The 7,917-nt window shown below is 33.7% G+C and overlaps 1 protein-coding gene across 16 annotated transcripts in view; it reads right to left on the reverse strand.

Annotated features, from left to right (window-relative positions):
• The window catches only part of MAP2 (microtubule associated protein 2), a 259,216-nt gene that overhangs the window by 100,049 nt on the left and 151,250 nt on the right, over positions 1–7,917 (reverse strand). Inside the window, exon 1 of one of the 16 annotated variants that reach the window (XM_023536264.1) lies at positions 5,128–5,143. The exons of the other annotated variants lie outside the window; for them this stretch is intronic. The gene's annotated coding sequence lies outside the window, so the exon portion shown is untranslated. Of the gene's footprint in view, positions 1–5,127; positions 5,144–7,917 lie in introns of those variants that run through there. 16 annotated transcript variants of the gene reach the window in all.

Here is a 7,917-nt window from a genome sequence, read left to right on the forward strand (position 1 = left end):
ACATAATGAAATATTTGGTTTTCCTTTATATTCTCTGCTTATTAAATTATAACAGCTAGAAGCATTTTTCTCATATTCACACTATTTCTGCCTATAAAGTGTTATCTCTGGAAGCTTCTTTTAGAAAAGTGTCAGACAGTGTGCTCAGCCAGGGAGGCTCATGTGTTATATTCTGTTCATTAAAAGTCTGTAATTTTGTTGATGACCATGGATTTCAGTGGATGCTGACTGGGGCTGTTAGACTCATATATAACTCCATTCATTTTCTTTTTTCAGGATACTTCTTACAGTGGGAACTAGTATAGTAGTTACAACAAGAGGCTGCTTCACAGAGTGAAGAGAAAGGCTTTGGAGCCAGCCAGACCTCTGTATAGCAAGTTATTAAATGTCACTGAGCCATAATTTTTTCATCTATAAATTGATAATATCTACTTCCTATAGAACAATTTTAAGGACTATAGATAGTCTGGAGAAAGTCTCTTACATAGGGTCTGACAGATATTCAGTGTTTGTTACATGATACTAGTATTATTATATAACTCTACCAATTGGGTAGGTATGGTCTGTCAAAACATTTAACAAAGAAAGAGTGTTGCTATTTATTATGTTCTATAGCACTTTTCAAACATGGTGGACAGCATAATCATCCAAGATCCTGGTTAAAAATTCAGAGTCTTGGGTTCTATTCCAGGGATTTTGATTGTAGAGGTCTGGAGTGAGTCTAAGAATCTACCCTTTTACCAGTAAACACTCAGTATGATCCTTAAGGGAATGACCTGGGGATCACGATTTGAGAAATAACTGCTATATAATACATAATTAATCCTGTTGATATAATCATGATTATTTTGACTGTCACTATACCGGTTTAAAAAAACAGAGGATATTGTTCCAAAGATATTAGCTCAGTGAGAGTTGTTTAATATTTTTTTAATGTTGTTGTTGTTCTTAACTGTATAGGATTAAACCTCTACAAGTAATAAACAATAAGCCCAAATATTTTTTTTTCCTGATAACTTTTGGATTGTTTTTCATCTCAAAAAACTGGTTTTTAGCTTTTTGTATGTGTGACAGACCATTAAATTTAATGAAAGCTTTGGATTTATGCCTATATAGACATGACCTTTATTTGTACAAAAGCTTCCAGGATCTCATTCATATACTGCCTGGGAGCTAGTGGACCTCAAGTTAAAAGTGTTTGGGATAAAGAATTAGGTATTAACCATCTGCAATTTGAAGAACTGTTGTACTCTTTAGGTTTTACAGAGTTACTGTGTAATCGGGGGGAAAAAAACATGTTGCCTTTATATATCTATTTATTACTTCTTAAATAGCTTTGATTGCTTATTCTGTAGGAGGGTTGGAAAGAATAGTTTTTTTACAAAATTGAATAGAATTCTAATAAGGACCTGTTTATTCTGTGAAAATAACACAGGTTTCTAGAGTTGTATAATAATATGAGTACCACGTAATAAGAAATTAAGTAAAAACAAACTTTAAATGCCACAGAGTCTACCACAAATTTTGGCAAAATAGATATGCATTATTCAGCTAGCTGTACCTTACTTAATGCATCTAAGCCCTGGGAGAGAAATGTAAGGTGACACAGATTTTCTTTTTCCTTATATTATCTCTGGGATTAAAATACTTCAATGGTTCAACGTTCTTAGGAAAAAGACAAAAATCATTTCCTTGTCCTGGAAGACTGTGTCTTCCCCTTATTTATACCTCCAGCCTCATTCTACGCCATGTTCCCCTTACCCTCTGCTCTCCTGTTACACTGGCCTCCTGGCATTTCCTCTTACAGCCCAGGCTCCTATAGCCACAGGGTCTTTGCACGTGCTTTTGCTCCACCCAGAATGTTCTTCTCCACCTTCTTTGCCAAGACAATAATTCCTTGCTCATAGATCACAGCTAAATTATGTTCCTTGACAAGGTTGATTCCTTCATGGCCCTTATCATAGTTCTAATTTTGCATTTGTTTGTGTGACTATTTAATTAAAAACTTATTCCTAACTAGACCGTAAGCTTCATAAAAATAAAGAACATAATTGTTTTTGCTATCCAGACTTTTAAGACTTTGCACTCTATGACTATTTATTAACTATATGGAAAAAAAATGAGTAAATGTTTGCATTATATTGTATCAACCTAGTATGTATAATCTAATAAGAAACTTGGTAACTCTCTAGCTAAAAGTCTAGGAATACATCTTTGGGCTTCAGTTTCACATGCATAAAAGGAGGGCATTTTTGCAAATACTCTCTAGATTCCTTGTCAGTTTTAAAAATCTGATTCAACAACCCAAATATCTATCAGCTGATGAATGAATTAATAAAATGTGAACTATTATTTGTTGAACTATTATTCAGTTATAAAATGAAATAAAGTACTGATACTTGCTACAAAATGGATGAACTCTGGAAATATTAAGATGAGTAAAAAAGGCCACATGTTATATTACTTCATTTATATGAAATGTCCAAAAGGAGATGCAAATCCATGAGACAGAAACTAAGTTAGCAGTCGCCTATAGTTTATGTAAGGTGGAAATGTGGAGTGATTGCTAATGGTATGAGGTTTCTAAATGTTCTAAAATTAGATAGTAGAGATGATTGCATAACTCTGTGAATATACTAAAAATTACTGAATTGTATCAGGTAAAAGGGTGAATTTTTGTATATGAATTATATCTCAATATAGCTATAACTAAAAAAAAAAAAAAATCAATGACCCAGTGGCTATGTTAATTAATTCATGGTTTTAATACTAAAATATAAATTAATTTTGTAAACATTAACTTTTTTAGAAGTTTAAATTTTCAATATGTTTAAGCCCAAGCAGTGGGAAAATCTTCCTATAATGGAAGAAAATATTCAAAATGAATGTCTTCATTTACTACTAAATATTAGACACTGAATTATATATACCCTGTCTACTTAGACCCTGTTAAAAAATGCATGAAACAGTCTCTCTGATTTCAAGAAGTTTATGTAATCATATCCATTAACTATAACACATATATAGAATGAGAGTACAGAAGGAAAAAATACAAATCAGAAGCTATGCTGAATCAAAGGAAAGATGTTGAATTTCAATTATTTGGGAGAAGATGTTATGTAAGATGAACTTTATAAAGTTACATATGATTTGGGCAAGTAGAAGTTGAAAGATAGAAGAAACTGAGAAAATAACAGAAGCAAAAGAATAGAAAAGCAAGGGAGGATGGGCAATACTACAAGGGGTTAGCACACAGGGAATTGTGGAGGATATAACTGGAAATGCAGGTTGGGGCCATATGACAGAGGGCTTGGAATCCTAGTTGTTTATTTATTTATAGAATGTATATTTATTTTGTAGTTACGAGAATTTCTTGAGGCTTTAGGTAAGATATTATAAGTCAGTTGTATTTTAGAAAGATTAATCTCGAATTGAAATGGATGAGCTCATTAGATATATGTAGAGCAAATGTTCCACATATGTCTATCTTGGGATAGACCAATAATCTTGGGATAGACCAACAGTAATGATGCAGAATGAGGAAAAGCTAGCAAAGACAATAATGAAGAAACAAGACATGTCAGCATTGAAGAATCTAATGAAAAAGGGATTTCAAAGAAAAATGAGTGGCCACTAATATTTCTTTATGTTTGTCAGTCTTTCAATGTTTTATAACTTGCAAGAAGTTTCACAGACAGTTGAGGTTAGCAGAGTCAAGAATGAAATCAAGTTTCAGTATTCTTTCCACTGCATCATTGCTGTGACAAAAAGAAGTCATTCAACATAAAAGCTAAGCAGCAACCATTCAATTTTAAAATATGATTAGCATAAATATGATTAGCAATTTCAGCAAGTGGTAGAGTGAAAAAAAGAACACCTATCAAAATTCTAAGAAGAGAATGAAACAGATAAAAAAAAATGAGGCAATAAGTGAAGTAGACATGTTTGAGGTTGGATTGCAAAGGAAATAAGAAGGTGACAGCTAGAAATATGAACAAGTGTAAGCAGTAAGCTTTTAGCCTGAGACTTTCAGAATGAGGATTCCAGAGTAAAAGGATACCGGACTATTCAGGATCCAGTGATCGAGCACACCCTCTGGGCAACGCAGCCACATGGCATTATATTGAAGATTTGAAAGAGAGGGAATATTTTACCATATTTCAAAATCTGTTTAGTATGGACTGACTCTGGGATCAAATTTTAGAGTATCTCTTCACTAATTCATCTTAGTCAATGGCATAGTTGTTTCTCTCTGTATTTAAGTATATAAATCTTAAGATAATGGGAAAAAATTAAGTATTCAGTACATCCCTTAAATTCTGAAAATGTTTTGTGTTAAATTGTATCCAATGTTTATATAGTTCCTAACTCTATTTGAAAGTAGAATGCCACCTACTTGGAAATGTATAGTACCTTGAATATGTATAGTATAACATAAGAAATGTTGGTGAGTGGATGAGTTCTGCAATTATTACTTTATTATACTACCTGGCAGATGCTATTAGTTTTCCTGATCATTAAAAATAAAACAACTCAAAATACATTTAAGGCTAATAAATATGTCTGCTAGAGTATAACAGGAATACAACATCAAACGATATATTTAATATCATTAATGCTGTAAGTTTACTGTGAAGTCCTCCTAAAATACAAAATCAGACCTTTTTTTTTTACCACGTGTTACTTCTGTTAGCATTTGACATTTTGCTGTTATTATTTCTTTAAATGGCCATTTAATTATGCAGCTCCAAAGAAGAAAGACAGCCACTTCGATGCAAAAGCAAATGATTCACAGACATTACCTCAACTATTAAAAGTCATAATTATTATATCAAAATGACGACATCAAAACAAAGAAAAGGATTTGTACAGAATTTCCTAAAGGTTCTCTGTGTGCCCAACTTAATTGATATAAATGCTAATTAACCAGTTTCTGATTAGATTGGGTCCACAAAGTGAATCTATTATGTTTTTAACACCAATGTCCTTATTCTTTCTTCATATAATACCAAGAAGAACAACTTGCCCTTTCGCTGTGTCTGAAAACTAAATATGTAGTCATACTTAACAACTCTTCATTTTTTTATATCTTTACCTGTGGACATATATTTAGAAATGGTCCTCAAGTAATTTTCTGAAAGAGCTAGAAATCATAAAGACTGAACAACTTATTATTAGTGGTGCTCTGTGGTGGTGTCAAGCAAATGGATGCTTTCTTAAAAAGGCTTGATATATGATTTTAAGTGAGAGACCATTTCACAAATTTGGAAAACTTCTTTTCTCCTGGGTCCTCTCATCACAACATGAACATAGGTCACTAACACACTGACAATTTATAAAATGATTGTCTTCTTGAACATCTATCTATCATCCCCTGGTTAACATTAGCTTCTGTCCCCTCAAAAGGTCAAGGTCTTTACTCGTTAGTGGATTCTCAGACGACTGTCTAAAGATGTTGCTATCTAACAACACAACACAAATTTGATACCATTTAATGCTAAATTAAAATGGCAAGTCTTGCAAAAGTTGCAGGATTTCTTAAAGAGCATGAAGTCAACATTGGAGAAATGCTCAAGTAAGAGACAAATCACGGAAAAATGAAGATCTAGTATGGTCAGACTTTACCCAAAGAAAAAGGGAAAATTCACAAAATGAGGATACAATATTGACTTTAGCTAATAATTACTTGTATGGCACAATAATTGTAAAGAAACTAGGGAAAACTAATTAAGCTATTGAATATTTTACAAAAATAACCTTTCTAAGGAGCATGCTGTAAAAGTCAAATGTGACATAAAGGATGTTGGGAATTGTTCTCCACTAAATTTTGTGGGGAAATTATTCTAAAAAAAAAAAAAAGAACATTTGACTCATTTCTTTTTCTTAGAATAAGGACATAGTTGCAATTATAATGTAAATATTTCTATGCATAGTTATTATAAACTTATTTAATAACATCTAATTTATTTTCTCAAACAAAAGACTGCCTCACTCTTTATTTCACTATATTTTTAACAAAATGTAATCCATGTTTGAGGAAGATTCACTTTAAATGTCCCCCTTTTTGATACCAATTATTGTCAGATGAGGTCCTCTTATATACATTTAATGCAATAAATCTATTTCCAATAAGTGCTGTCTAAAAGTCATACAAAACTATCTAAGATATTGAATTGGGTCTTACCAAAATAGTTTGTGGAGAAGACTACCAATGAATAGCAGTCAGAAGAAACTGCATTCTTAAATTGTTTCTTAGAATAGTCTAGTTACCGCTACCTAAATATTTTCCTTTCAGAGATTATTCATTCACCTTTGCACGTTTCTTTCTCTTTCTCCCCCCGCACCCTCTCTCTCTCTCTTCATCTCTCTCTCTTTCTGCTGCACTAACTGAAGTACAGTGGGAAATTCTTGACTATGTTTAAAGTCTCGATCTCTCTGATTATGTATATATACTATAACCATATAGTCTTGTTCAGCTTCTGAAGTTTTTTGGATTTCTGTGGGGAGGCCATTAGACGTGGGAGTTTATTTCAGTCTGCAGAAGTATTCTGTTTTGAGATCTACAATAACACTTTGTCTTTCCTGTCCCTTTATACAACATGCCTGGCAAACTATAATTATTAGTATTTCTTTTACAGCAGGATAATTATTTGTTATTTTAGCTTAAGTAATAAAAGAACCTAATGGCGTTCTCCCCACAAACAAGACTCATGTGCACGGGGTTCAAGGTCTGCCTGTCTGCACAACATGGAAAACCATGAACTGCTCTCTGTGAAACAGGCTGCCATTGGAAGCTACACCAGTGAAACACCAAAGACAGTTTTATGGAAATCCTTTACAAGAAGGTTCCAAGAGAAAGCAAAATGGTCACATTTAAGAAGATCTTCCTTTTCTTAGTTCCAATTATATTTTAACTGCTGATGTTCACATCAGAGAACAAAAGTATCATTAAAATAAATGCTGGTAAGATTCTTAAAACCAGGAGCGAAAACCTTTCTCTACGATTTATGATAATGTAGATAGGGCACTAAACTCCCTGTGTGACAGTCATTTTAGTTAATGCAAGGGCCAAACTACCAAATTAGCTCATCTGGATTAGGGCAGATTAAGACAGGGATTTGTACAGCTTTCTTGTTTCAAGGGTACTGGGCTCTGACTTAATGAATAGCTCAGTGTCTAACAGGAATACTGAACTGAAGCTATGCAATCATTCTAAAAGTAAAAGTCTGTTCATCTTTCTTGCTCCCTAACCTAATCTACAGCCTCCTTTTGGTACCTCTCCTTAGTGCTGAAGAGAACAGAAAATCTCAGAGGTAAATGAGTGCAACTAGCAAATGCACACAGTATACAAAACAAAGTCCTCCAGCAGACCATGGGACTTGCGGCAGCTAAGCAAAGCAGAACCCTTAGATAACGGGAATGTGTAACACGTCCCTGCAGGCAAGTGCACATTCCTCTGTCCAGCAAAAGCAGGACATCTGAGGTTTTATCTTGGCATTAATACAAACTCTTCTAAATCTGTTTTTGCCACTTGAGCACACATAGCCTTTAGAATGTGAGACCCAATTCGAAACCAGTAATAGCAATTGTGGGTCATTCTACTGATGAAAAGATCGGGACAGTAAACTAAAAAGAGGGGTTCTCTCATAGCCTTATATTTTTTCCAAAAATTGAGATTCTGTCAAAAATGTGCAAAACCGTGGCTGTTCCATTATGTGGACAAAAAATGGAGGATACAAAGAGATAAGAGGTTAAACAGTGATTAAAGGGTGGGGGCGACTCTTCTCACTTACCTACTAACGCTGAGCCAAAGGAGCTGCCCACAAAAGCAGAAAAGCTTTGAAAATTCACCCTTAAATGTTTAGTCTGTGCCTGTTTCCCTCTTCGACATATAAAAGGCCCATGTAACACCATTAG

Source organism: Pteropus vampyrus, unplaced genomic scaffold, assembly GCF_000151845.1.
Source record: "Pteropus vampyrus isolate Shadow unplaced genomic scaffold, Pvam_2.0 Scaffold152, whole genome shotgun sequence".
NCBI lineage: Eukaryota > Metazoa > Chordata > Mammalia > Chiroptera > Pteropodidae > Pteropus > Pteropus vampyrus.